At 39.3% G+C, this 27277-nt stretch overlaps 1 protein-coding gene across 8 annotated transcripts in view; it reads left to right on the top strand.

Annotated features, from left to right (window-relative positions):
• Positions 1-27277, top strand: part of Sil1 (SIL1 nucleotide exchange factor) — a 314976-nt gene that overhangs the window by 143711 nt on the left and 143988 nt on the right. The window lies entirely within an intron of this gene.

The raw sequence follows: 27277 nt of genomic DNA, 5'->3' as shown, positions 1-27277 counted from the left end.
AAAAGGTCTTTTTGTTAGAGAGATTAATGTTTTGTCTATGATAGTATATTGCAGATACTTTCCAAAATTTGTAATTTCTTTTTATTTTGTTTATAGTTCCCAAAGAATTTTTAATTCCCATAGTTATTTTTATTTTTGTATAATCAAATTTACTGATATTTTTATTATTGTTTTAGAATTTTGAATCATACTTAAGAGAGTTATTCACTGTTCTATTCCAGCTTAAGGAGCAGTTTACCTGTATTTTTTGATATTTGTATGGTTCCATTTTTTTATATTTAAATTCCTGGCTTGTTTGAATTTCTTCTGATATGTAGGCATAGAAATGGAGTGAATTTTATCTTTTTCAGTATATCTGTTAAATTACCCCCACACTACTTACTTAAAATTTTCTCTCGTCACAGATTGGAGTTACGCTACTCTTTTGCTTACTAAATTTGCATATACTTTGGGTCTGCTTTTCAGTTTTCTTTTTTGCTCTGTTGGTTATTCTGCTTGTTTATGCCATTTAAAAACTGTTTTAATTATAAAGGCTCTGCAAAATGCTTTATTGCCTAGTAATTCCTTCTGGCTTTTTTCTGTGCACTGTATGTTTTTGGGTACCTGATGCATTGTGTCTAGCTAGATAGCAGTTGGGAAGGTGGGAACTAAGGTGAGAGAAGACAGCCATGATTGCCTCTTGAGAGACTTTAGCTCTCAAAAGTTGGTAGAAGAGGATAAGATAGCAAAGGAACCTGGCAAAGGAAAGGCTGTCGCAGGAGTTGCTGTTTTTAGGTGGCCAGTGTCCTGGAAGTCGGGACAGAATCCTTTAAAGCTACCATTCTGCTCTTCTGTGCCAAGACATCTCCTAGGGTGAGGATTGACAAGCATCAGTGGCTGTTACAGGGTGGGAGTGGAATGGTGTGAGCTGGGGGTGAGTGGGAGTGAGGTGGTGGACACAAAGGGTAGAAAACCTTGGTGAAGTCTGTCAGTATAAGACAAATGAGAGGAAATGAGAAAGGGCCTAGAGAGAGTTTTTGTCTTTTTTTTTCTCAAGTAGAGTTGAAATTCATACAGTATAAAACTAACCATTTTAAAAGCAAATGGTTCAGTGGCATTTAGCACATTTTAGTGTGGTATAGTTACTGCCCTATTTGAATCCAAAACATTTTCTTCACTCCAGAAGGAAACTCCATACCTATTAAGCTGTTACTGTCCATTCTCTACCATCAAGATCCATTCTGTATTTATGGATTTCCCTTTTTTGGATTATTTCACTTAAATGGGTTCATATACTGTACAACCCTTTGAATCCCCTGCTTCTTTCAATTAGTGTAGTGTTTTTGAAATTCATCCATTTTGCAGCATGTATAAATACTTTCTTCTGATGGCTGAGTAATAATCCATTGCATGGATATACCATTATATGGGTATACTTGTTTTTTAGTCATCTGCTGATGAACTCTTCATCTTTTTTTAACAAGGAAGAAACCAGAGACTAATGCTGATGGAAAGACTGTAGAACGTAGGACACGTGAAGATTGTAGGAAAGGGTAGGTACAGAGATACCTTACCTTGAAAAGGTAGACTTTGACCACTTGAAATGGGGAGCTAGGGAGACTATTGTGATCACTTCCGTGATGTAGAAGGCCAGGCCTTTACTGAGTGTGGGGAGTCAGAGGATTGAGGGAAGCGTAGTAAATATAAACCAATGATTTGAGTAGAGGAGTAGACTGTGCTAATTAGAGGGCATGATTATGATTGATGGATTGTGTTGGACACTTTTAATCTTCGCCCACTGTTTATTTCAGTTCACAAAAAGTCTTCTGGGGAGTCTTCCACAGGTTACATGGTGACAGAGGGACTATTTATTGTAGCTGCTTTCTTCTTCCAGGATAGTGTTCCAGCATACCAGAGCTTGGGGATCTGCCATCGGCACATAACGAGGTTTCATGAGACTGAAAGCTTTTGGTGAGCAGTGGGTGTTGGGTTTTCCTGAAGCAGATGATGAGATAGTGGTTGAAATACAGTGTATTTACTCAGGATTAATCCTTATGAAAAGAAGAGTAGGGAGCAGGACTGAATAGAGGAAGAAGTCAGGCTAAAATGTAAGCCCAAGAAGCCATGGCCATTCCGGTGGGGAGTTTTGGAGTGAATTATTATTAAAAGATTGTCTTGCATTTGACTGAAATTATTTTATTTGTATTTGAATACCTATACCTCATTCAGCCACCAGTTACAGACCTGGCTGGAAAATCATGACTTTGAGCAAAGCAGCTCTCAGTAACTGAGGCAAACAAACTGTGGGCTGCCTGCTGCATACAGCAAGTGTTATTTGAAAGGTGGCCTTGGACATATCTGCTAGGTAGAGGCAGTCCAGCTGGGAGAGCAGATGGAAGAGCATGGAGTTGATACATATGGGAAGTAGGCTTCTTCAGGACTGTTCCCATCACTGCCTCAGAAGTTGTTGTTAGAAACTGAGCTGATGGACAGGAGCTGGGATGGTGAAGCTGGCACTACAGGGTACACTCTTCTCAGGTAAAATAAGCTGAGGCATTGCATTTGAGGACAAGGGCAGGTGTCCCCAGGGGGAGTGACATATCATTTATTAGAAAGGCTTTATTCTCAGCCAATCAACTGTCCAGGATGGTTTGGATTTTCAAAATGTTCCATGATGTTTTTGACTTCACTATTCTTTGTCAGAGAGATGACAAAAAGGAAAGGGCATGTAGTCAGCAGTCAGCAAATGTTTGTTGAGCAAGTGAATGAAAGGACCACTGTGGGAAGAGCAACAGCAGGAAGCAGAGGGTCAGATTCTGTGTCATCTTTTCAGAGAAGTCTGGGCTCCAGCAGTAGCAGCTCCATAGGTGTTTTAATAATTGCTCAACGTGGAAAGGGAGGATGAAGGATAGAACTTGGAGCAGCAGCACCATTGTAGGGCTTAGCAGAGAAATACACAAATTGTGATAGACATGGGTAACAACTAACTGCCTCAGCCAGCTTTTAAAGGAGAGAGTGGGTGCCTGGTGGTAGATGGATAGCTGCAAACTTGCCACATGTCTCTAGTTGGGAGGCAGAGAGTATAATCTGATAACCTTTCCTTAAGGAGGTCTTCCCCTTCCATGTTATTTGAGACCTTGAACTTGGTACAAAAGTCTTTAGCCCACTTCCTCCTATATCCTGAGAATTTTTAGGATCCTTACATACTAATGCAGTTTAGATCTAGAGTGTTTCTCACATGATTCACGTGCTAAGTGGTAGGCCTTTTGAAAGGTCATTAGATCACAGGGGCACCATACTCACTGGTGGGTTAGTTCACTGAGGAGTTCATAGCTGAATATGCTCTTAGGAGGAGGGGCCTGGTTGGAGGAGGTGGGTCGCTGGGGGCATGACCTAGAAGGTGGTATTCTTATCCCTGGCCTGTTCCACTCTCTCTGGCGCTTCCTTACTCTGGCTGCTTCCTAGTTGCCATGAAATGCTTTTTTCCACCATGCTCTTCTCCATGATGTTTCTGCCTTGACATAAGCCTAAAAGCAATGGAGGCTGCTGACCATGGGTTGAAACCTTTGAAATTATAAGCCAAAATACATTATTCCTTTTTTGTTTGTGTGAGGTATTTGTCCCCAGCCATAAAAAAGCTAATACACCAGCTTTGTGTGGTTTTCCCCTTTTTCTGGCAGCTCCTTCCCGTTGCCCTATAGCTCCTCTTCATTTATCCCCTGCTCTGACAGAACTTAGTATTTAATTGTGCACCAACGTGGTTCATTGATTCTACCCAGTTTTACAGCCCGTTGTATTACTTCAAAGAGCCAGGCCCGGAGCCCATCAGCCCTCATCTTGGTTCTTTTAACTTTCAATGTCCTTGTTGCCACCTTCTTCCCACACAGCAGAGTCCATTCATTTCCAAGACAGTATTGCCAGCCCCCTTGATTTTGTCATTTTGCTGTCAAATGGGGAAAGAGGCAGGAAGTTAGCTTAGAAATGAAGCACAATAGCTATTGGGTGGGAGGTAGATTCCTAGGATCCCTGCTGGTGTTGATGCCATTATTATTGCTAGCCTGAGAAGTAGGGCTTGGGCTTGGCGAGGAGAGAAAGAAAAAAAATACCATTCATTATTTTAATAATTCTCATTTATGTAGAAGATAAATTCAGCAAATGTCTTCTACATCTGTTATTTCACTATTTCACTGGAGTTCATTCTCGCCTCTTCCCTGACTCCTTCTAATTTTTAGATGTAGCCGTTTATCAAGGCTGCCAGGGATAGTGTCCTCCTGTCTTCACTTTCTCCTCCAGTGCTTTCTGGCTTCAGTCCCTGTTGGTGTGCAGATGATCTCCGAGCCTGTATTTCAAGCCTCATCCTTACCTCCTAGACTCCATTTCATATTTTTAGTTGGCTGCTATATATGTGCCTTTTCCATTGGTGCTATATAGTCTTTGTAGCCAAACTTAGCATAATTTGCCCACAAAACATTTTGTTGTTCATCCTGTTTAATCATGGCATCATCATTTCACCGGTTATCTTACCTTAAAACTGGCATGTTCCTGCTTCCCACCCCACTAGCCTAGTCGCAGTCACCTTGCTTTGTCCTTATCACTTACATCTAGTCCTACTATTCTCTCTTGCTGCCACCTAAGATTTTTTTCTGAGTTATGGTAATAGCTCTTCATCCAGTTCCTCCATCTTCAAGGGGGTCTGCCTTAGGTGCATTTTGGCCACTGTTCTTATGGTAATGAAATTTTCCCTTGAACAAATGTTTATGGCCTACAAACTGACTTCTCAGTCTGGCTGGGAAAGCCCACACCCTCTGCCTTTCTTCCTCCTGTGATCCTGTATGTACTCATCCATCTTTTAGGCATGGGCCTGGTTCTGTTTCTTGGATTGTTTTTCCTCCTTGCTGTTTTCATGCTTCTTTTTGTCTCATAGCTTCTTTACTTCTCTACTTCTACACTCCTTTGCTCCTTAATTTCTGCCTATTAAAACCATTTTGAGAGCTGGGAATGCTGGTGTGCATATTTGTAATCCCAGGTACTCAGGGACTGAGGTGGTAGAATCAAACTCAGAGCTCATGGGTTTGAGACCAGCCTGGGGGCAACATAGCCAGACCCTGAGACTCTGCCTCAAAACAACAAACAAACCCTAAAAACAAAACAAACAGCTATATTGAGTTAGTCATGGTGGCGTATGTTTGTAATCCCAGGTACCTCAATAGTAAAGCGCTTGTCTAGTATGGGTTCAATCTCCAGCACCACCAAAAAACTCCATATAAATTTATTTCCATTGCAATAGGATTTTGTGACACTGTTGAGAAATGAAGTAGATGTACGTGTGCTACCACAGAGTGGTAATCAAGCTAATAAAAAGCATGCTTCCCAACAATGTATACAGTATGATTCCATTCCTAAAAAATGGTTAGTACTAATAAATGTAAATGAATATATAGAGAGAAAAAAATTAGGAAATGAGGTCCTATTAATGATTATTCTTGAAAAGAGGTAGTAATTATGGGGATTATTAGGTGATTAAATAATTACTTAATACATGATTTTAAAAACGTAATGGTTATATATTTCTGTAGTGATTAGAAAATATAAAGCAAGGAAAAAAGTAAGAAAAAGAGTTGTCCTCAACCTTCAGAGTATGTCTGAATTTTCTCCTGTAGGTTTTTCGTGACAGCTGCTCTCACTCATCTTCCCTGTCCTTCCACATCCTCTTGCGTGAAGCTGCACATTACATTAATTTATGGATTTGCCTTACTCCCCTTTTCTTGCCCCTGAATCAGGAGCTGCTGTATCATTCAAATCCTTGTGCCACTGCAGGGTCTGGCTCAGTGCCTGTGCACAGCAGCTGCTTCATTGGTGTTTGTGGAGCTGAGCTGCTGTACCTTAGCACCCGTGGGCATCATGGGGCATTCATACGATAGTATTTTGGGGGGGACTAAAGACCCTGTGCTTTTCTTAACCAGAGCTGTATGACTGATGGGGTTGATTGGCCTTTAATTCATTAGCAATTTCCTGACTAGGCTCCCATTGATTATGATCAATAAAAAGGTGATTGGAAATCTCATGTGTGTTCCTACTAATTTTGAGAGGGATCTGTTTCCGCCTAGTAACCTCTATTCTAATCTAGCATTAGGTACGTTCAATCCAGCAGTCCCTCAAGACACAAAGTAATTGAAGTGTAGATTAATGTCTGCTGAGAATGGCAGGAGGAATGATAGGAGAGTTTTTGGCCAAAGGGACTGAGCTGGCTGGAATCCAGGGTATCTATTATTCTACCTGCCCCCACCAGTGACTCTGCTGAACTGATGCTTGCTTTATAGGACCTTCTATTCCCATATTGGAGCACAGACTCTGTTCTTTACATCAAAAGACTTGTGATACATAGAGATGTTCCTGTGTGACCCCAGTCAATTATCTTGTGGGGTAGGTATTGACAGCTTGTTAGGAATTTGGTTGTTCCTGAGTTGCTGTCAGGCTCACCGTGTCCTTAGCTTTGCGCAGATACAGAGGGGAGGGCAGTGTCAAGTGATGGGAGGACTGCCTGTGAGAGACAGATCTGGTGAGACCAGGTTCTGTCACCAGCCTGAAGGGCAGGACCACTGGGAAATGGCTGGTAGTTTGGTATTTGGTAAATGTTTGTTGAACTGAATTAGTTGCCTTCTCCTATATAAAGTGTGAGTACCTACCCCACACAAGTACTATGAAAATGAACCAAGATATGTGGGCATAGCAATTATTCTAGTGCCTAAAAACTTCTGGTTTCTCTTTTTTCTTCCCCTTCCCTCTTACATGCTTAAAGGTTTAAAAGTCTTCTGATGTACTCTGTATATTAGGCCATGTGAGAAATGAGAATGAATCGGGCTAGCCTCATTTTTTAAGCAGGTGGTATCTGCTCTCCCCACTTAGAGGTTGTCTTTGTGGTCCTTGTGGCTGTCCCCCGTGGTGTACACAAGCTCCATTCATAGCAGTGCTTCCCATCTTACCAGTGTGGGACAGTGGAGAGAGTCAAAGACAAGGGTAGGTACTTGAATTTGTTGTTATGTTTTCTTATCTGTATAAAATTAGTATCTGCCTGGTCAGGAATTTATATTGCAGTCCAAATCTACTTTTTGAGAAGAATGGGGGTGTACATTCCTTCATCATTGTATGGCATGACTTCTGTTTTAGCTACAGTGAAATATCTGAGGTAATTAACTTATTATTATTATTTTTTTGTCTTTTTCTTTTTTATCGGTACCAGGGATGGAACTCACGACTGCCTGCTTGCAAGGCAGGCGCTTATGCCGCTGAGCTAAATCCCCAGCCCTGGTAATTAACTTATAAAAAGAAAAGGTTCATTTGGCTCTGGTTCTGGAAGTTTCAGTCCCTAATCATTTGCCTGTGTCATTTTGGACCTGTGATGAGTCAGTATATCCTGGCAGTAACATACGGTAGAGTAAAATAATTCACTTCATGGCCAGGAAGCAAAAGTGATACAAAGAATGGAACTGGGGCCCCACAATCTCTTTCAAGGGCACCCCCTACTCACCTAACAACTTTCACTAGGTTCCTTTTCTTAAAGGTTATACTTCACAATAGCACCATCCTGGGCGCGTAAGCCTTTAGCATATGGACCTTGGAAGAATGAGCAGGATCCACAATATTGCACCTGACTTCTCAGTGCCTGTCAGTACTCTTTTCACTTTGCTGGGATGTCTGTCGTAGGACTAAACTTACCTAGTGAGCCTTCACTGATTCCATGTTTTGATAACAATCCTTAATGCTGTACTCCTAGTGTGGTAATCTAACTTGTGAGGCCTACTAATGAAAAGATGTTCAATAGCTTCTAGTATTAAATACATTTATAGAAGACTGCTTAATATAAATTAAAACTAATTTAAAATCTGTAGGGGAGGGGTTGGAAGAAAACAAGTAACTACCTTAGCTACTTCGATTATAGGACGTAAGCATGAAATGTAGTTCTGAATGTCTGGATAGCCAAAAGAAAAAGGGAAATATGATGATGAATTACATAATTATCATCTAATAAAACCCAATAATTATATTGGTTGTCTGCTGAGAAAGGCACTTTTTCTTGGTACTGTTAATAATGAATCTAAAAGCATTTTTATTATAGGCATTAAACCATGTACTACTGGACAATGTCCTTAATAAGGATTTTCATAAAAAGCAGAAATGTTTTTTCAATCTGTTCCTTATATAGACCCTGAGTAAGATCTGAGGGTTTACAAGAAAAGGGTCTACAATTCTGTTTTTTAAGGACAAAACTAGTGTTTACTCTTTTTTTAAAAACTTGTTCTAAAATATATACAGCCTTCTCTTAGCAGAACAGGTCATGAATGTGTCCATTAGACTGCCTTCTTCAAATACCTATTCTGTCCATTGGTTTTTGGCAGGAACTGAATAGTAGTCAGATTAAAATTCAAATTTCTAGCCTGGATGGCACAATCTGGCTAGACAGTTTTTTATCCTTCAAGACAAATGAATCTCCACACCTCTTAAGAGGGAATGGTCCATTTTTCTTCCTACTCTATGTATTGTGACCATGTGAAAATAAATGTTCACATGTTGACTTTTTAATTAAAAAATCTCACTTGTCTATTTTCTTTAGTGTGTCCAATATATATCCAACAAGTTTTGCATTTATAGTTTTTATTGGAGCAAAGTACTGTATATCATTGATAATCTATTGCCAAAAGCAATAACATGAATTACCTTTCTTGCATCACCACCATTGAAGATGGCAACCTCATGTTACATAAATTCTTTTATTTGTGATCACAAATGTAAATAGATTTTGGAGACTTGCTAGGAGATGTTAAGTCTGGTCATATGAAAGAAAGTAGAAATCTCAGGTTCCTCATACTTTTGATTTTCTCTTGGGACCAGGAAGTTGAGTATGAGGAGGAAAAAAAGTCTTTGGAAAATGTTGATATAGCCATTGCATATTTGTTAATGGGAGACATTTCCTTCAAAATGGGGAACTGCAAAGCTACATATGAATATAAAGTGATTATGAAGTGATTTTCTTTGTTGGGCCTTTTGATTTCAGTTAGTCTCATAAAAAGCTATTAAAACTGGGCAGGGTGGCATGCCACATGCCTGTAGTTCCAGCTCCTTGGGAGAGCCTGAAATAGAAGGATCATGAATTCAAGGCCAGCCTGGGCAACATGGTAAGACCCTGTCTTAAGGAGGAAGGAGAGGGAGGAGGAGGAAGAGGAGATGATTATAAAAGAATTTAATTTTCCATTTTGTTCTTTTTGTTACTACCAGAACTAAAGAAATCCAGGGCAGTCCCTTTGCCCCTCATTAGTAAGTTGTTTTTTGTCTTGTCTCTTCATCTCTGAAAGGGTTCTTTAAGTTGTTTGGGAGGGCAGGGCATTCTGTACTTGTTTTCATCCATTATTTATGTTTGCATTCAATTATCCTCAGCCTTCTTTTCAATTACGGGATTGGCCCTTGAGCATTTTTGTTTCAGGGAGTAGGTATCTGTTATAACAATTAGCTCTGGAGAGAGGGGAATTACCCATAATTTTTGCCCTCAGAAGAGATGTGGTACTAATGGATCCCTGGTCTCCTATCTGCCTCCTCTGGAGAGCCACTGTTCTTGTTTACTCCTTGGCTCAGGGTCTCCTGAATTGGAACTGACAGGAGGTACTCAGTGTTGTAAACCAGATATGAGTCCCAAGAGGCGTCTCTGCTCTAAGGCCCTAGGGTCCTAGCCTGTGTTTTGCTGCCCATCAGGCTTCTCCAAGCCCTTTCTCATTTGACATTTTACTGGGTCCTCATGGTACTCTAATTGCGAAACTTTGTGAAGTAAAGATCAACTTCTGTGCTGTTGGAGATAGTGGTTGCTAGTTACTTATATGATTTATATTAAAAGTAATTACAAGCTGAATATGGTGATGCATATCTGTAATACCAGCATTCAGGAGACTGAAGCAGGAGGATCATTGCAAGTTCAAGGCCAGCCTGGGCTACAAAGTGAGCTCAAGGTCAGCCTGAACTGCATAGTAAGATATTGTCTCAAAAAGACAAAAAGGGGACTGGGGATCAGTGTCTGCCTGGCAGGCACAAGGTCCTGAGTTCGATTCCAGGTACCAAAAAAAAAAAAATCAAAGAAAAAAGACACACACACACAAAAAACTCCTAATTACTATCTAAAAAATTAAACATTCAGTTCTTTTGTGTCACTAATTATATTTCAGATGCTCAATAGCCACAAGTGACCAAGATCTACTTTAATGGACCATTTCTATCTTCACAGATAGTTCTGTTGGATAACACTGGACTAGAAAGTAGGTGGCTAAAGCTAGTCTACCGTCATTGACTATTGATGTGGAAATACATCCTTCTCCCCTATGATATCTCTCCAGTAGCTACTTCATTATGATCACTGTCATTTTGCTTCTTTATCAATCTGAAGTCATTAAATGTCCTGTAATCCTAGCCACTATAGAGGCTGAAGTAGAAGAATTGCATGAGCAAGAATTCAAAGTCATCCTGGCAAGACTGCTCTTAAAAATAATAGTGAAGCTGGGCATGGTGGTGTATGCCTATAATCCCAGCACTGTGGGAGGCTGAGGCAAGATCACAAGTTTGAGCCCTGGGCAAATTTAGTGACCTAGAACCTGTCTCAAAATATAATATTGTCATATTGAAAGACTGGAGCTGAGCATGGTGGTACATGCCTATAATCCCAGCATTCAAGAGGCTGAGGCAGGAGGATTGCCACGAGTTGGAGGCCATTCTGGACTGCATAATGAGTTCAAGGCCTTCCTGAACTATCTAATGAAACCCTGTCTCAAAACAAAACAAAGGCTAAGATGTAGCTCAGTGCCAAGACTCTGGGTTCAATAATCCCTGATCCTACAGACAGACAACCCAGTCCACACAAACCAATGAGGAATGAATGAATATGATGACTGAGTAAATAAATATAATCAAGTGGAAAATGCTAGCTATTACTAGCTAACCTCACTGGCAGCAATGCCAGGTTTTCTGCTTCTGGTTGCCTGCTATTTCTTATGTGTGGCAGGTAGTGATGCTTCTCCATCTATCAGGAATGTGAAGAGTTGCCGTGCAGACTGTAAGACTGAGCTGCTGCATCAGAAAAGCCATGCCTGATCATGTAGTTGTCTTCTGCAGGCTGTCCGGCCTTCTGCTTCTCTGGCTTCCTTGCAGGGGGTAAGGAGAAAGTTGGTCTGGTGAACTCATGGGGGCCAGCTATGAAGGTGCCTGGCTTTTAGGACATGTATTGTGAAAATCAAACCCAAAAGATCCCAGGACAGTTAAAATCATTCCAGAATTAAAGGAGTTTGTTTGTTTTATTTTTGTTTTTATATTCCAGAAACCTCAATGAGAATTTGTCCATTTTAATTTTTGTCCATTTTAATTTTGTCCTGCTTTATGTCCATTTTAATTTTGTTCACTGTAATTCTTTGTAATTTCTTTTCAGGCAAAATGAAGTTGGCCAAACATTATAGAGATACAAGATTGCATAACAACTAGGTATTATTTGCTTCTGTACCCAGAAATATGGATGTGAGAGTTTATGTGGAAAAACACATTCATGCAGCACAGATGGCCTTGGGCCCTGACTAAATCTTCTGGTCTCCCAGGTTCTCCCTAGAGACGAGCCTCCTTGCGCTGTTTTAGTTTATATGGATTGTGTTAGAGAGAATGAGGACAGTGGCGGAGCACATTCATATACAGGTACCTCACTCTTCTCATCTTGCTTTCCCTTCCTCCCAAGGTGCATTGCCCATGTGATTTTTCCTAGCATAAGCTGATGATTTGATCCTGAGATGGTTCTTGAACAATGGAATTTGATTGAAAAGATTCTAGAGGGAACTGGGGCTATCAAGTGTCTTTCTGATCTCTTAGATCCCAGCACATTAGTGACTATTTTGATGCCCCAAATAGAACTGTGGCCTCTGCTCTGCCCTTTCAGGCTGAGTGCAGATTTGTTTAGAGAAAAGGCTTTGGAAACATGGTTACTCTTGCCATGTAGTAAGATGTCAACTTCTAGGCTCAGAAGGAATAATGGTACCTGTTGGGAAAGGCTAAGGACTGAATAGCAAATTCCCAGTGAGAATTAAAAAGATAACTAGGGAAATGGCGACTGGCTGAAGGAGCTGGTTGTGTTGCTGCTGTGGCTAAGCAGGAAGGACTTCCCCACGCTGTGCTACCAGGACCATTGCCGGAGCCCGAGGGCACATTCTGTCATCACAGGAGTTTTACTTGTGGCACCCATAAAAGATGAGGCTGAGAACATGAAAAGCTTCTCAGCAATCAGATCCAATCCAAACACAACATACTGCCAGAGCAAAAAAGAAATACTCCGAGGTTGATGATAGCCTGCCCGCACAAGGAGAAAAACCACTGAAGAATGAGACCAGCTTACTGTCTTCAGTTAAAACATTCATTAAAGGAAGCATACCCAAGGATCTTGTGGTGTAGTTCAAGCTGGCCTTGAACTCAGTGTAGCACAGGCTGGCTTCAAAGTCATAGTAATCCTCCTGCTTCAGCCTCCAGAGTGCTAGGATACAGAGTACACTCCTGGCGTTGGTGCCTTTTTTTTTGGTCTGTGATTTCTTGTGTCAATTTTGTTTAATTAAATTGTCTTATCCTGGAAATATTCTAGTGAAATTAATCATGTGACAAAGATCAGATTTCTTCCAGTAACATGAATTCCCATCTCTTTAAATTCCTAATTAGCTCATTCTCCTGTGCAACTGTAATTGTTACTTGTAGTAGTAATTCATAATTACTCTTTATTTTTTCATATATTCTTTTAGTATTCTTTCTCCAGGAGACAGATGCTGTGTTCCCTTAAATGTGTAGAGCAAAACTTCAGTCATTACCTAGCTTGAGTATTTTTAGATTTTATTTTAAGATACCTATGATATATGTGTCTAAACATCCTGTTAAGTTTTTCTTATGTCTTGTGACTTCTGTTCATGTTATTTTCTCTGATCTTCCATTAATGTGACTTCATGTTATATTTCTTCCTAAATATTTGTTAGTTCAGTCTGTTGGTCAGCATATTTTTTTATGTGAACTTAAACACTTCGTGTCTTTCTATCAAAATTTCTGTCAAAAAATTTTTTTAGTCAAAATGTATTAATACCTGTTAGCATAAGATGTCAAGCAAAGTAGGGGAATGAAAAATGTTTGCAAATTAATGTCTTATTTATTGTTTTTCCTAAAGCTACACATACATTTAGTTGTCATATTCTATAAAGTTATTATGGAAATTAGCACTGTATTTAAAAGCCTCACGGAAATCAGAGTACGTTGGTTCTTTTCCTAGTGTACTGACCCTATGTTAAAAGTAAAAAGTTTAGTCTGGCATGTATTATTTGTAATGACCCCTAAATAATGCTGCTGTTTTTTCTATATCACCATAAACCGTCTTCTTATATTCTAAAATTATCTTACATGATGCTTACTTACATATGTATCTTAAATAGTCTTCTTTTTCCAGAATTTCCAAAGGATTTTACAGCTGATACTGAGATGCTTTATATGTAGCATTTCTTTAATCCTTATGAGCGTCTTTTTGATTTTATGGAAGAGAAAACTGGGACTTGGTGAACTTAGATATTGCATTGCCAATAATAGTAATTATTAATAAATATCTTAGGGGCTGGGGATTTAGCTCAGCGGCATAAGCACCTGCCTTGCAAGCAGGCACTCGTGAGTTCGATCCCTGGTACTGGTAAAAAGGAAAAAGACAAAAAAAAAAAAAAAAAAAAAAATTCTTGCTCAGGATAAAAAAAGTATAGTAAAAAATAAAGTAATGGTCACTGAGACTTATGGAACAGTTATACGCCAGAGCACTGTTCTAAGTGTTTTTAAGTCTACTAACTTATGTAAGCCTCACAAAGTAGATCTGATCATCACCATATTACAGATAAGGAAACTGAGGCTCAGGGAGGTACAAGGTATTTAGCTATAAGTGGCAAGAACGGAACCCAGTTATTCTAATTACAGAGCATACATTGTTTATTTATTTATTTTTGAGACAGAATCCCACTATTAGTTCAGGGTGACTTTGAACTATGGCAATCTTTCTGCCTAAGCAACCCAAGTGCTGCAATACAAGTGTGTGCCGCTACACCTGGCCCAGAGCATACATATTTTTTTTTTTTGTACCAAGAATTGAACTCATGCCTTGTGCTTTCCAGGCAGATGCTGTGCCACTGAGCTATATCCCTGGCCATGCACTCTTAATGACTATGTATTACAGCATTTCTAGCAACTGGTAGTGTTAGAATTTTTTATTTTTTATGCTAAAGGTTGAACCCAGGGCCTTCACATCCAGGGCTTCATCCTCAGCCCCTTTTTCAATTTTTTATTTTAAGGCAGATTCTTGATAAATTGCCCAGGTGGGCTCAAGCTTGTGATCCTTCTGTCTTGCCCTCCCAGAGAGTAGGGATTACAGGGGTGCTTACCTCACCTGTCACTGGTGTCTTAGAGTCAAGTATATTGGACTCCAATATCTATGGTGTTTCTCCTTTAGTCTTCTGTCTCTGAAATAGCTAGATGTGTACTGCCTCTACCTAATTAGTGTAAGGATAGTAAGTCTCTTGTATGGAAATTATTCTTGGTGAAAGTAAATTGGTTCTTGTGCTGTTTAAAAAAAATAGATAACAAGACTGCAATAGAAGGAGAAGTTTAGGGAAATGGAGCTTTGTTGTAGGTTGGGTTATTTAATTTAATTTATGTATTTATTAGTTTGGTACCGAGAATCAAACTCACGACCTTGCATTGTCTAGGCAGGCACTGTGTCGCTGAGCTATGTCCCCTGCTCTGTAGGCTATGTTATTGTAAAATACGAAATAATGAGGGAGTCTTGAGAACTAGATAGTAGAAATTTGGGGGACATTAAAATATATAGCACAGTTTTAGGCTTTTGTGTTTTGAAGTTTTTTATTTTGGAACCTAAGAAGGATTTGTCTTTGTATCATGTATTAAGCAACATGAAATCCTAGAAAAATTAGGAAATAACTTATTTTTTTTATAGAGTATAGAGGAGGGGATAGTTAAAGAACCAGAATTAGCCCTGTGTGGGGCATAGCTTTTTATTTCTTTCCAGGTGGTTCTTTTATTGCTCAATTTGGGTTACAATGGTCTTTGAATAAGGTTAACGGTTAGCCATTACAATTGAAGGAAAATTGGTTTCTTGGTCTACTATGCTGGTAAAACAATGGGGTGGCTATCAATCTGACTTTTTTGACATCATGTTTTCCAGTTATTTGAATATCTACCCACCTGTCATAGGCCCACTATTTACTCTTTTAAATGGAGGAACTCTGAGATACAGTATGTAATCCAGAGATTGATCGTGGGATGAGGCAACGCGTAAATGACTGTATCATTATCAAGCTTTTGCTGTTCCCAGGGTCTATATATTCAGCTGTTTTAGTGGCTTTCCATGTAATGCATTTGACTTTTAGCTTCTGCTGCTAAAGTAATGGTAACATATTCTGTTTTCCCTTTGTTTATTTATGGTCTTGTTTTCTACCCTTGCAAAACTTGATATAGGTACAAAGCTTCAGAAATGTATACATACCAAAGTAATAGATAACTCTGATTTTGTTACAAGGCAATAATTTAAGTTGACAGGTTTAGCTGATAACATAAAACACAGGAAAGAAATGGGATCAGTTTATAAATGTCAGCAGAACCCGGGAGAGTGAGTTGCTGCCTTGGAGCTGACTCCAGTACCGTGGTGTTAGCTAATATATTATAAAATGAAATAAACTGATGTCTGTGAAAGTCTGGCTGACCAAGATTAAGAGAATAGGGCTGTAAATTAGCTCCTTCCTTTATGTCACTTTAAGCAACTTCCAGAAGGGACAAAATGACAGGACATTAGGGTCCTTGGAAGGACTTGTGGTCTAACTTCTGAAGAAGGCCAAGAGGCCAAGAGAATGGATGGGCTTACTTGTGGCAAGTCCTGTTGGGCATCATAACTTGCCAGGTTTCCACCTGCCACTATGCCTCTGCCCTGAGAAACTGGGAACCTTAGAATGAAGGAGATGGTCAAGTCCAAATGTCTGGAAAGTAGACCTTGTGGAAGGTCATCGTCACAGGTTCTGTCACTGTTCAGTCATGGTCATCCAAAATGATGATCACTGAAGTATTTTAGTGATCTGACAAAACTAAAATCAGTTCAGTATAATGGGGCATTGACACACAAGATCATTATCTCTCACATCGAAAATAAATATTCCTGCTTTACCTTGACATTTATTCCCCATAAATACTGTAGCGTTTATGTAGCGTTATCTAATGAGCATGTTTTATTCTCTGTGACACGCTGTTACTGATGTCTGCAGAGTCAGGGAAGTGACAGGTATTGCTTAGGGCATCCAGGAGCAGTTGGTTTTTAGGGAACTCATTTCAGTTTTTTACAGTTAGTAGGAGTGGACATAAAAACTAAGCACACGTATCATTTTCATGCATCTCAGTTGCAACTACACTCAGAAAAGTCCTTGGATTATTGCTTTTTCTCTATAGAGCAGTTTGGGCTGAAATCCTTGTTTTGAAATATCTTGTTTTACACAGGAAAAACAAGTTCTAGAGAATGGAATTTTTAAAAAAAACTTATGTTTTCATCCATCTGTCTCAAGGCAGAACTGCACTGAACCATATCTATTTTGGTCAGGACACACTCCTTTCACAGTGGATAATGCTTACACTTCCTGGTTCACAATTCGTGCTTTTCAGTTGTAATAGGCACTTAGCATTGTACACAACCCAGAGATGCTTAGCTCTAAAGACAAATCAGGATGAAGTTGGAAATGATTCCCATTTTAAAAAGTCCTGTCAGGTGTGGTGGTGCATGCCTATAATCTCAGCACTCAGCTGAGGCAGGAGGCTTGCTTCAAGTTTGAGGCCAGCCTAGGCTACATAGTGGGTTCAAGGCCGACCTGAATTACATAGTGGGCCTCTGTCTCAAAAAGCCAAAACCAAACCAAACCAAACACTCCCTTCCATTCCCACCTCACTCACCATTGTTAGTATGGGAACAAATTCTCATCCATTCTAACTCTTGCTCATCCTCTTTCACTCTGACTCCTCTGCTTACGATCTAAGATGGCTTGTGTGGTGTGGGCTGTGCTGAAATTCCAGTGGGAATAAACATACTATGATTGAATCCAATGTCTTATTGGTTTGTGTTTAAGCAACAAATCTGTTTCCCAGTGTCTAAATCATCTTATAAAGCCATAACTCCAGGAAAACACCCATTTGATACTTTATTGTAAATCCCCTTTGATTAGTTGAATTTATCTTTATTTAGCAAATGTTACAATATTTCTGGGTAATATATTTTAATTAAGACTGGCATTTTTTTGTTTGTTTGTTTGTTTTTTAGACAGGGTTTTGTTACATAATCCAGGCTGGCCTTGAAGTTGCTAGGTAGCCCAGGATGGCCTCAAACTTCAACTACTAAATTACAAGTGTATGCCACCACACCTGACTGACTGATGTTCTTGGTCATTTCTCATTTTAGAAAGTATACATATTGTAGGTGTATAATTTATAGACCTTAGTTATAATGTATTCTGAGGGGTCCAAATGAACCCTTCCTAAGAGACATTAGATGGTTGGTTTGTTCTTTCCAGCTACTTTACTTTTTTATTTTAAATATTTGTCATAGTTTTTATATTTTTGAAGTAATTTATGCTCATAAGAAAGAATTATATGTTTTGTTCATAAAGGAAGTTATCATGTATTTAGCAATATAAAATCTCCAAATTAAAACAAGGTTTCTAATAATAAAAGTAATGCATGTTTACTGTAAAAAGTCATAATTACAGAAATTTCATATAACTTATGAAGTAAAAGTTCTTATAAGTCCATTTTCTTCAGAGATAATCTACACTAATGTATGTTCTTTTAAAATCCTTTTTATTACAAATCTAAACACAGATATAGAAAATTATAGTCTGTTGGGTAATGAATTATTACAAGTAAACACTCTTGAAATCACCCCAAATCAAGAAATAGAACTGTAGAGGCAAAGGATCTTAGTTTAATAGAGCTCTTGTCTAGCATGTGCAAGGGCCTGGGTTTCCTAAAACTATCCGTGTGAGGCCCAGATGTCTCGTCTCGTCTCATCTCATCTCATCTCATCTCATCTCATCTCATCTCATCTCATCTGTGTGTGTGTGTGTGTGTGTGTGTGTGTGTGTGTGTGTGTGTATTTGAGAGGGAAGGAGGTAAAGAGCAAGCAAAAACCAAAATACTTTGTCACACATCTTAGAATCCCCTCTTGTGTTCCATCCCAAGTAAAATATCTTCCCCTCAACAACACAACCATTATCCTGATATTTGCAGTAATTACTTATCATTTTAAAATAATTTATCACCCAACTGTGTAGCTAAACTGTGCAGTTTAGTGTTGTCCATTAAAAAAATATTATGTCCTTTAAATATCTTTGACTCTACAGATCTATCCACTATTCTTTTCTTTTCCTTATAATTTGTCTGTTGGAGAATTTAGGCCATTTCCAAGACTAAATTTTGCTAATTTCATATTCATTGTTTGTGTCAGCATGTTTCTAGAGCTTCTTTATTTCTTGCAGATTATCAGTTGGATCCAGAGGCTTAGTCAGACTTGGGTCCTATTCCTTTGTAAGAATTTATGTAGTTTCAGACAAGAAGATGGCAGCTTCATAGGTAGCTGGGTAGAGAGACTATTTGGGAAAAACAGCTCAGACGCTGGAATTTGACATGGAGAGGGCTGGACTAGGGGAGAGGATTCTTGTGACCTAGGAGGAAAATGAAAGAAAAAGAAAAATAGGAAGAGGAAGGAAAAATGCGGGTGGAGGGCTGGAGCCGGAGGTGCTCATTGAGACGGGTCTGTGCTGTATCGGGCGCACCGTGGAGCCTGACGATTCCCGGTTGCGCTGAAGCTGCAGCCGCCGCTAATAGGAGCTGGTGAGTCCCGGGCCCTTAGTGGGAGGAGGTGGCACAGCGTGGAGTAGAGCCAAGGTGGAGAGCTGCACTAATTCTCTGTGAGTGTTAGAAATTGGGTCCTGCAGCAGGGTGGAAGATGTATTGGAGTTGGGCAGAACAAGGCCTGAGCCCAGAGCTGTGGTGGCTGAATCAGTGGCCCCTGGCCCAGAGAGGACTGGTGGGATCAGGTTGGGCTGAGTCACACCCCTGGTCGGGACCCAATAGCCAGGAACAAAACTGTCCCGACCCTGTGACATCCGCAAAGCCCAGGCTAAGTTGCTGAGGCACTTGTGGGTTGACTGGTTCAGAGCGGAGGGTTTAGCCCACCTCAGATAACAGCAAACTGGAGAGGACAGCAAGCCCCTAGCCAGCACACCTCAGAAAAACCATAAGCAATACAGAGAGGGCCTGAGACCTCCACCACACACATGTCTGAAAGAAACCAGAAACATGACAAGCGAAAAAAAAAAAAAAATAAGAAAAAAACCTCCAGCTGCTGACCCTGAGAAAATAAGCCCAGGAGAGCTAAATACAGAAGAGAACCAGGGCAGCAATCATGCAATATTGGCCACAACATCAGCAGGCATGAAGAAATACCTTCATGACTTCATAGACAAACTTAAAACTGAAATTCTAACCCAAGTGAGGCAAGATATAGAAAGATTAATAAAAGAAATGCTAAGTCCCTTTCAAGAAGACACAGATGGAAGAATGGAGGAACCCAGAAAAAGAAGAGAAACCTTTGGCAAAGAATATAAACAAAATCTAGAATACATGAAACAGATCCAAAGAGATTACCAGGAAATTTAAAACTCCATTGAAAGCTGGCAAAATGCCTTGACAGAAACTAAAGTTAGCCTTCTGAAACTTGAAGGTAGATTTGCAATGTGTGATCATGAAAGAAAAGACCTTTTAAAAATAACAAGGAACCAGGAAGTAACAATTCAAAGGCCAGAAGACGACAAGAGGATCTATAACTTAAGAATAAAAAACGTGAGCAAAAAAGCAGGAGTAACTACAAATGAATTACAAAGGCTATTCACAGAAATAATTAAGGAACACATCCCAAGCAAAGGAAAAAGAAATGATATCCAGATAAATGAGGCATACAGAACTCCAGCCAACTACATCCAAAACAGATTCTATACCCAAACGTATAATAATCCAGGTCCCAGAAATTCACCACAAGAACAGAATATTAAAAGCAGTCAGAGAAAAGAAGCAGATCACCTATAAAGGAAAATTCATCAAAATAACAACAGAAACTATCAAATCAAGAAGAGCCTGGGGGGAAGTAGTCCAAACCCTGAAAGAAAATAACCTCCAACCCAGATTGATGTACCCTGAAAAACTCTCTCTCAAAATTAATGGAGAAACAAGATGTTTCCAAGACAAGGAGGAACTGTGGGAGTTCATGGCCACCAATCCAAACCTACAAAAAATACTGAAGGACATTCCAGAGAGAGAGAGAAAAAAATACCAGGATTCCAGCAACAGTAGCAGGGAGGCCTCAATGAATGGGGCAGACATTGGGATGAAGGAGAAAAGTGGACAAATGATAGCAGAAAAATAGAAGAGCAGAGATGAGGCAGAGAAGGTGGGCTATAATCTCTAATATAGATGGCCTTGATACACTAACAAAAAGAAACACAGGCAGAGTAGATAAGAAGGCAGGATCCATCGAGAGGCTCTGAATAGGAAATATACTCAACCTGAAAGAGGGTTAATAAACTGAAAGTCAGAGATGAGAAATCAATGTTCTGTTCTGTGTGACAGGGAGCCAGAGAGAAATAGGGGCAACTCGTCCAGCAGCTGAAGATAGGTTGGAAAGTCATGACACTTTTGTGCAGTGGAGAACTACTCAGCTAGAAGGAAGGAAAAGCTTATGGCTTTAGTAAGTAAAGGAGTACAGCTCAAGATCAAGCTGAGGGGTAAAAAGGTTCAGCACCACTCAGATAGATAATGGGTTGCCTCTCTAATCTAAAAACTAAAGGAGCTAGTGGGACCCAAAATGAACAAAGCATCCTGGGAAAGGGAAAGGTGAGGAATTGCCTAAAAAAAAAGAAGGCAGAGGATATTGTTAATACTGTATAAGGATTTAAAAGCCACATTAGTCTTATCGTTCTGTTTAGTTTGATTTTATTCTGTTCTAGTCTGTCTACTTGTACTAGATTTGAGGGCATAGACAGCTATCCCAAAAATAGCAGGCTATTCTACGGTAACTTATCCTTAATTTCCTATTAACTAAAACTGAAGCCCTGTATTACTTACATTGTCTTACTATGACTGATATGAAGTTGGTTTGTTAGACCGCTGTTTTGTCTTGACTGATTTTATTCGGATTTGGTATGCTTGATAGTATCAAGTCTAAGAGTAGAGGCAACTACTTTGAAGATGACAAGATGTAATAAGATACCCATTCCAGTTTGATTAACTGCTTTTGAAGTCCTACAATGTCTCCAATGTTGTGTTATTATTAAAATTGCTATGTAATGCTATGTTCAATTATATTATGTCTGATGATGTAGACAATTCTGTTGAAAATAACAAGAGAAAGCATAGTAACTACTGTAGATAACCTAATACTGTGGTTTTATATGTCTTTTTCGTTTCATGTTTTTCTAGGAATTTGTTTTGTTGTCTTGTTTTGATCTGTTTTTCCCTATAATACAGAAAGGATAGATATACATGTAGAGATTCACACATGTGGAGAATTTCTAAACAGTTTACATGAATAAATTATATAATGCATGATGTAATGAACAGATACTCTGAAGAAGAGACACTAAGATACCCAGTGCTAATTCTGTAGCATTATGATATAAAATCTAGCAGTACTAGTATTCATTGTTCAGAGTGATATTAGTTTAGTCTCTATGTTTAATTTCAGCATACATAAAGATATGAACAGCTACTTCGAAGAGAATGAGAGACATTATGGCAGTCATTGTTGGCTTCCCCAATGTCAGGTCTTGAAGACTTAAAAAGCCTTCATCATCCTGTTATGATTAGATTAGGACTATAATGTTCAGTATGTATTCACTGTGTGTGAAGATGGGGACAACTATTTGGAAGAAAACTAGAGACAATATGAATGACAGTGAAGATCTCCAGTGGACTTGGTTTGAAATCTGTGTTTCTTAAAATTGTTTCCTTATGGTCTGTTTTGTTCTGTTTAATCTTACCCTCTTTAAAAGAAAAAAGAGGGGCTGGAGGTTTAGCTCAGCGGCATAAGCGCCTTCCTTGCCAGCAGGCAGTCATTAGTTCGATCCCCGGTACTGATAAAAAGGAAAAAGACACACACACACACAAAAAGAATATATGTAGTTTATAGCTTTTTTTATGGGAAATACATAATGTTTGAGAAACTTTTTTGTGGGTTTCCAAAATGATGATATTCGAAACTATCATTTCTTTTATATTTTTAGCTGCATTGCTTTTATAAAGTCATACTTCCTGTCATATTCTATTTCATTATCCACTGGTACAGTTCTTCAGAGAAAGACAGAATAAATGGTTCTTTTTCTTTATTTACCAATTTTTAAGATAATTGGTTGGTTCCTAGTCATTCTCTTATTAGATGATCAGATTTTTTTTCCTTTTATGAACTTATGAATTTAAACATATTTCAAAAATTTTAATTTGCTGCAAATATTACTTTTATTAAAGCTCAAATTGTCCCACCTTTGATAAATTGAATATTTTCAAGTAAGCCTTTATGATGTTAACCCAGTCTCGGACAGCTTTCTTGCTATATGGTATGACAAGATGTCCCACTATAGGGTCATCTTGTACATTTTATGCTCAGGACTAGAGTTGGCCATTTTTAAAGGTTTTTTTGGTATCAGGAATTGAACTCAGAACCTTGTGCTGCCAGGCATGCTTTTATGCTGCTGAGTTATATTCCTGGCCTCTATTTTTCTAAGAAGTCATGACTTTTTTTTTCTGGTAAGAAATACAATTTTAAGAGAACTTTTTGCCAGTTAGGATTGCTCATTGCTACTGTTGGTCATTATGTATAGACCTTTGCTGTTTATAAGTAGTAGTAAATAGCATACCTCATATAGACTACAGGGTTTTTATTTAATCTCTGATAATACACTTGTGTTTCTTTTTCCCCACATTAATCCTTGGTTTGTACCTTGGGTCATTTGCCTTGTGTCATATATTACACATAAAAGAATTTGAAAATGGCACTACTACCACCCCTGATACTATTATTGAAAACATTTTTGAAATCTTTGTGCGTGTGCATGTGCTATCACTGTTCTTAAATGGCTGCACTGAATTCACAATTTTAGAGTGTATCAGCATTGTGTGTGTGTGTGTGTGTGTGTGTATTATTAGGGATTGAACCCAGAGGCTTTGCACTGCATGATATCCTCTGCCTTTTTTATTTTTATTTTTTAATTTTGAGACAGGGTCTTGTTAAGTCACTAAATTACCCAGGCTAGGCTTGAACTTGCCATCTTCTTTCCTTAGTCACTCATTGAGTTGAAATTACAGGTAGGCCCACCTACTTTCTTCCTTTTTAACCTTCAGTTAACCATCTTTCTACAAATAACGGTGTAATTGGGGCTGGGGATTTAGCTCAGCGGCATAAGTGTCTGCCTTGCAAGCACGTGGTCATGAGTTTGATCCCTGGTATTGGTTAAAAAAAAAAAAAAACAACTGTGTAATTAATGCTCACCATCAGTCCTGGTCATTGGGTTTTCTCCAGTGTATTTTCTAATATGTACTTCATGAGGAACTCAATGAGACAGTATTCTGTATTTCCTTAGGTATAAAGTTTATCTGTGGTATTTACACCCGAAAGTTCTTGGTAGAATGTAAAATCCTTGGCTCATATCTTTCTCTTTAAGTATGCTATCTTTTGCTGGCAGTAAGCTTTGCTATAAAAAAAACCAATGAAAATCTAATTTTCTTTATAAGTCACTTTTTTTTGGGAGAGGTAGTACTGGAAATTGAACTCAGGACCTTGCACTTGCGAAGCACTGCTGATTTAGTAAATCCCTGGCCCTTATTTTTTACTTAAATGACCAGATGATATTTTTCTTTAAAATCTAGCAGTATTTTTATTATAATATGCCTTGTTCTTGGACATTCATGGTCACTTTTTTTTTTTTTAAAGGCAGGATCTCACTAAGTTGCCCAGACTGGTCCTGAACTTGTAATCTCCCAGTCTTGGGGGCACTGGGGCCAAACTATAGTGCACTCTCCGTATTGTATATATAAAATTTCATTGTTGGGCACAATACCTAACACCCCCAACTTAGAGGACAAAAATTTTATTTTGAAGGCTTCAGTCCATGTTTGGCAAGCTATAGGGCAGAAATATCTGGCAGAATATTAAGGAAGAGCAAAGATCCTCAGTTCATGATGGCCAGGAAGCAGGGCAGAGGAACAGCACCAGAGAGAAAGGAGCCAGGGATCATATATAATCTTGGTTACTTTTCTCTTGTTGCTGAAACAAAATACCTGACACCCAAAGTTAAAGAGGTTTGTGTGTGTGTAGAGATTCACACACACACAGTTTGTAGAGATTTCATGTTCACAGTTTGTAGAGATTTCAGTCCATAATTGGTTTGCTCCAAGGCAGGGTAGCATGGCAGACAGGCGACTGAGGAGAAACAGTTCATGGCAAGTAGGGACAAAGCAACAAGGGAAAGCACAATTCTTTCTATGTCTTTTATTTTATCTAGACTACTTAGGGCTGGTAACACTCATACCCTTAATCCTAGTGTCCTTGATCCTATCATTGGACCATGAATCTATTTCTATGTCACACACTCTAGATCCAGGCACCTCTGAAAAGCCCTACGTAGACTGCCTGAGGCTTTGGTGGGGGGACATCTATAAACACAAACCATAACAGTACCCGAGGTTATGCCTCCATGACCCATCCTGATACACTCATAATGTACTTTACTGATCCCCTGGGTACTGCTTAATTGATTAAGTTGGTCACAATTAAGTTGACCCCTTGTCAATTTGACACCCAAACACATCTCCTTAAACCAAGACTTAATCTCCAAAAAAGGCAATAGAAAGTTCATGACATGATATCCTGCATACAACCAAAAAGGTAATAATACCTTCTCAATGTCTCAAAAGTTTCAGCATTGCTAAAAAGTCCAAGTTTAAGTCTGTTCTGAGACTCAAGGCAAATTGCTAGCTGTGAACCTCTGAAAAATCAAAAGTAAGTTTCATAGTTGCAGAGTTTAATTCTCAGGGTAAACATTCCCATTCCAAAAGGGAGGAATAGGGAGATGGTGTAGAATAGGACCAAAGCAAACCTGAAACTCAGCAGGGCAAACATTAAGTCCTGTACTCCATGTCTGACATCTGGGGCATGTGGTAGCAAGGTAAGAGTTTCAGGGATCCTAAGAGGCTGAATCCTATGTCCTTGCTGATTGTAGGCCATACCACTGTCTCTTGGGCTGGCTCCACTTTTGGGCTGGAATTTTCCTCTGTGGATGTTCACATTCCTGTTATCTCCAGGTTTATGGGTTTTCCACTGCATCTTTCATCTCATTCTGAGAGTTTTAAACACTCTTCTCTCAGGCTTCTCACCAGGCCTCCCAGCCTGGCCTCCCAGGTTGTCCTTTGAAATCTTAGTGGAAGCCTTCCTGACCCTGTAGCTCTTTCATTATGTTTACCTGAACAATCAGCATCACATGGATGATGTCAAGGTCTGCCATTAGCTCCAGCAATAGCTGAACTCCTTGGGCCATGGTTGCAGTGTTCTCTGAGTGTCTGGATGGCTGAGCATAGTGAAATGCATCCCAGGGAACCAATTCCCTAGGAAACTTTTCTTGAGCAGGGGCTTTGGGGGCTCTCTTAAATGAAAAGTTCACAATTTTACACTTTAGAGTTTATGATGGGTGGTGGTGTATTGATTTCTGAGATAACTTTAAGGCTTCTTTTTATTTTTGGTCCCTCTACAAAGTATTTTTTTTTTTTTTTTGTCTTTTTCCTTTTTATTGGTACCAGGGATCGAACTCACGACTGCCTGTTTGCAAGGCAGGCGCTTGTGCCGCTGAGCTAAATCCCCAGCCCCTACAAAGTATTCTTTAGCATCCACATCTACTTTGGTCCCAACTTTACATGATTCTTTTTGTGCCAAAATAAAAATTTCTGTAATCTTTCTGCTTTGCTGTTGTTTCAGTTATCACTGTAATTCTGTAGTGAGTACTGCAGTAGGCAGTACACATATCACAACCTAAATGTTGGATTGCTTTGAAGTTTCATCCACTATATCAACGAGTTCATTGCCCTTAATCTTAGTCTCTTGCAGTGTCAGAAAATGGATAAAATGTAGACTAATTTTCTTCCCGAGTAAACACATATGGCTTCTAGTCCAACCAGTAGAGTCCTTGTTTCCAACTGAAACCTTCTGAGCCTGGCCTTTATTGACTGCATTCCAGTCAACATTCTGATTTTCTGAGCTCTGATAGAATTGCCTGTCAGGCTCTGCTTATAGCCTTCTGAAGATTCTCTAGCCCACATCTCTGAAACTTACCAAATATTTCCTGCAAACCATTTCCAAAGACTTCTAAACTACCTGATCAGGTACAGTCACAGCAGCAACCCTGCTTCTCTGCTACCAATTTTCTGCTTTAATCAGCTTTCTTATTGGTGTGGCATAATTCGCAACACCCACACTGTGAAGGAGAAGTTTAATTTAATTTTGCCCATGGTTTCAAGGAATGTAGTCCATGACTGACAAGCTGCTTGGTAGAAACATTAAGGCTAAATGATGTGGCAGAGTAAAGATACTAGATACAGGGTGGCTGGAAGTAGAGTCAGGGGAACAGTGCCAGAGAGAAAGGAGCTACGGACCATTTACAGTACCAGTGTTGTGCCTCTGTAACCTACCAGGATATACCAAGAAATATGCTTTGCTAGTCCCATGTCTTTTTAAGAGAATAAGATTGTTGCGACAGTTTCAACTGTTACTCTAGGAATATTTTCTTTATTTAAAGCACATTTTTGTGGATCAGTTTTCTGTGAAATTAGATTTTTTTTTAAAGCATGACTTATGGGTTGGGGATTTAGCTCAGCGGCATAAGCACCTGCCTGGCAAGCATGAGTCATGAGTTCAATCCCTGGTACCAAAAAAGAAAAGAAAAGAAAAGAAAAGCATGATTTACAGTACTTTGTTCCCTTGAGGGGTGAGAGCTTTTTTTTTTTTAAATTTTCCCAGTACTGATGAACAAACCTAGAGGAATCTACCACTGAGCTACATCCCTGCTCTTCGTTTAGAGATAGAGTCTCAGTTGCTCAGGTGAGACTCAGACTTGTGATATTCTTACTCCCACCT

Source organism: Cavia porcellus, unplaced genomic scaffold (genome assembly GCF_034190915.1).
Source record: "Cavia porcellus strain 051 isolate PalLab524CR breed Dunkin Hartley unplaced genomic scaffold, mCavPor4.1 scaffold_21, whole genome shotgun sequence".
Lineage (NCBI taxonomy): Eukaryota > Metazoa > Chordata > Mammalia > Rodentia > Caviidae > Cavia > Cavia porcellus.
Note: the sequence above shows the minus strand (reverse complement) of the source record. Positions and strands in the feature narration are given on the sequence as shown.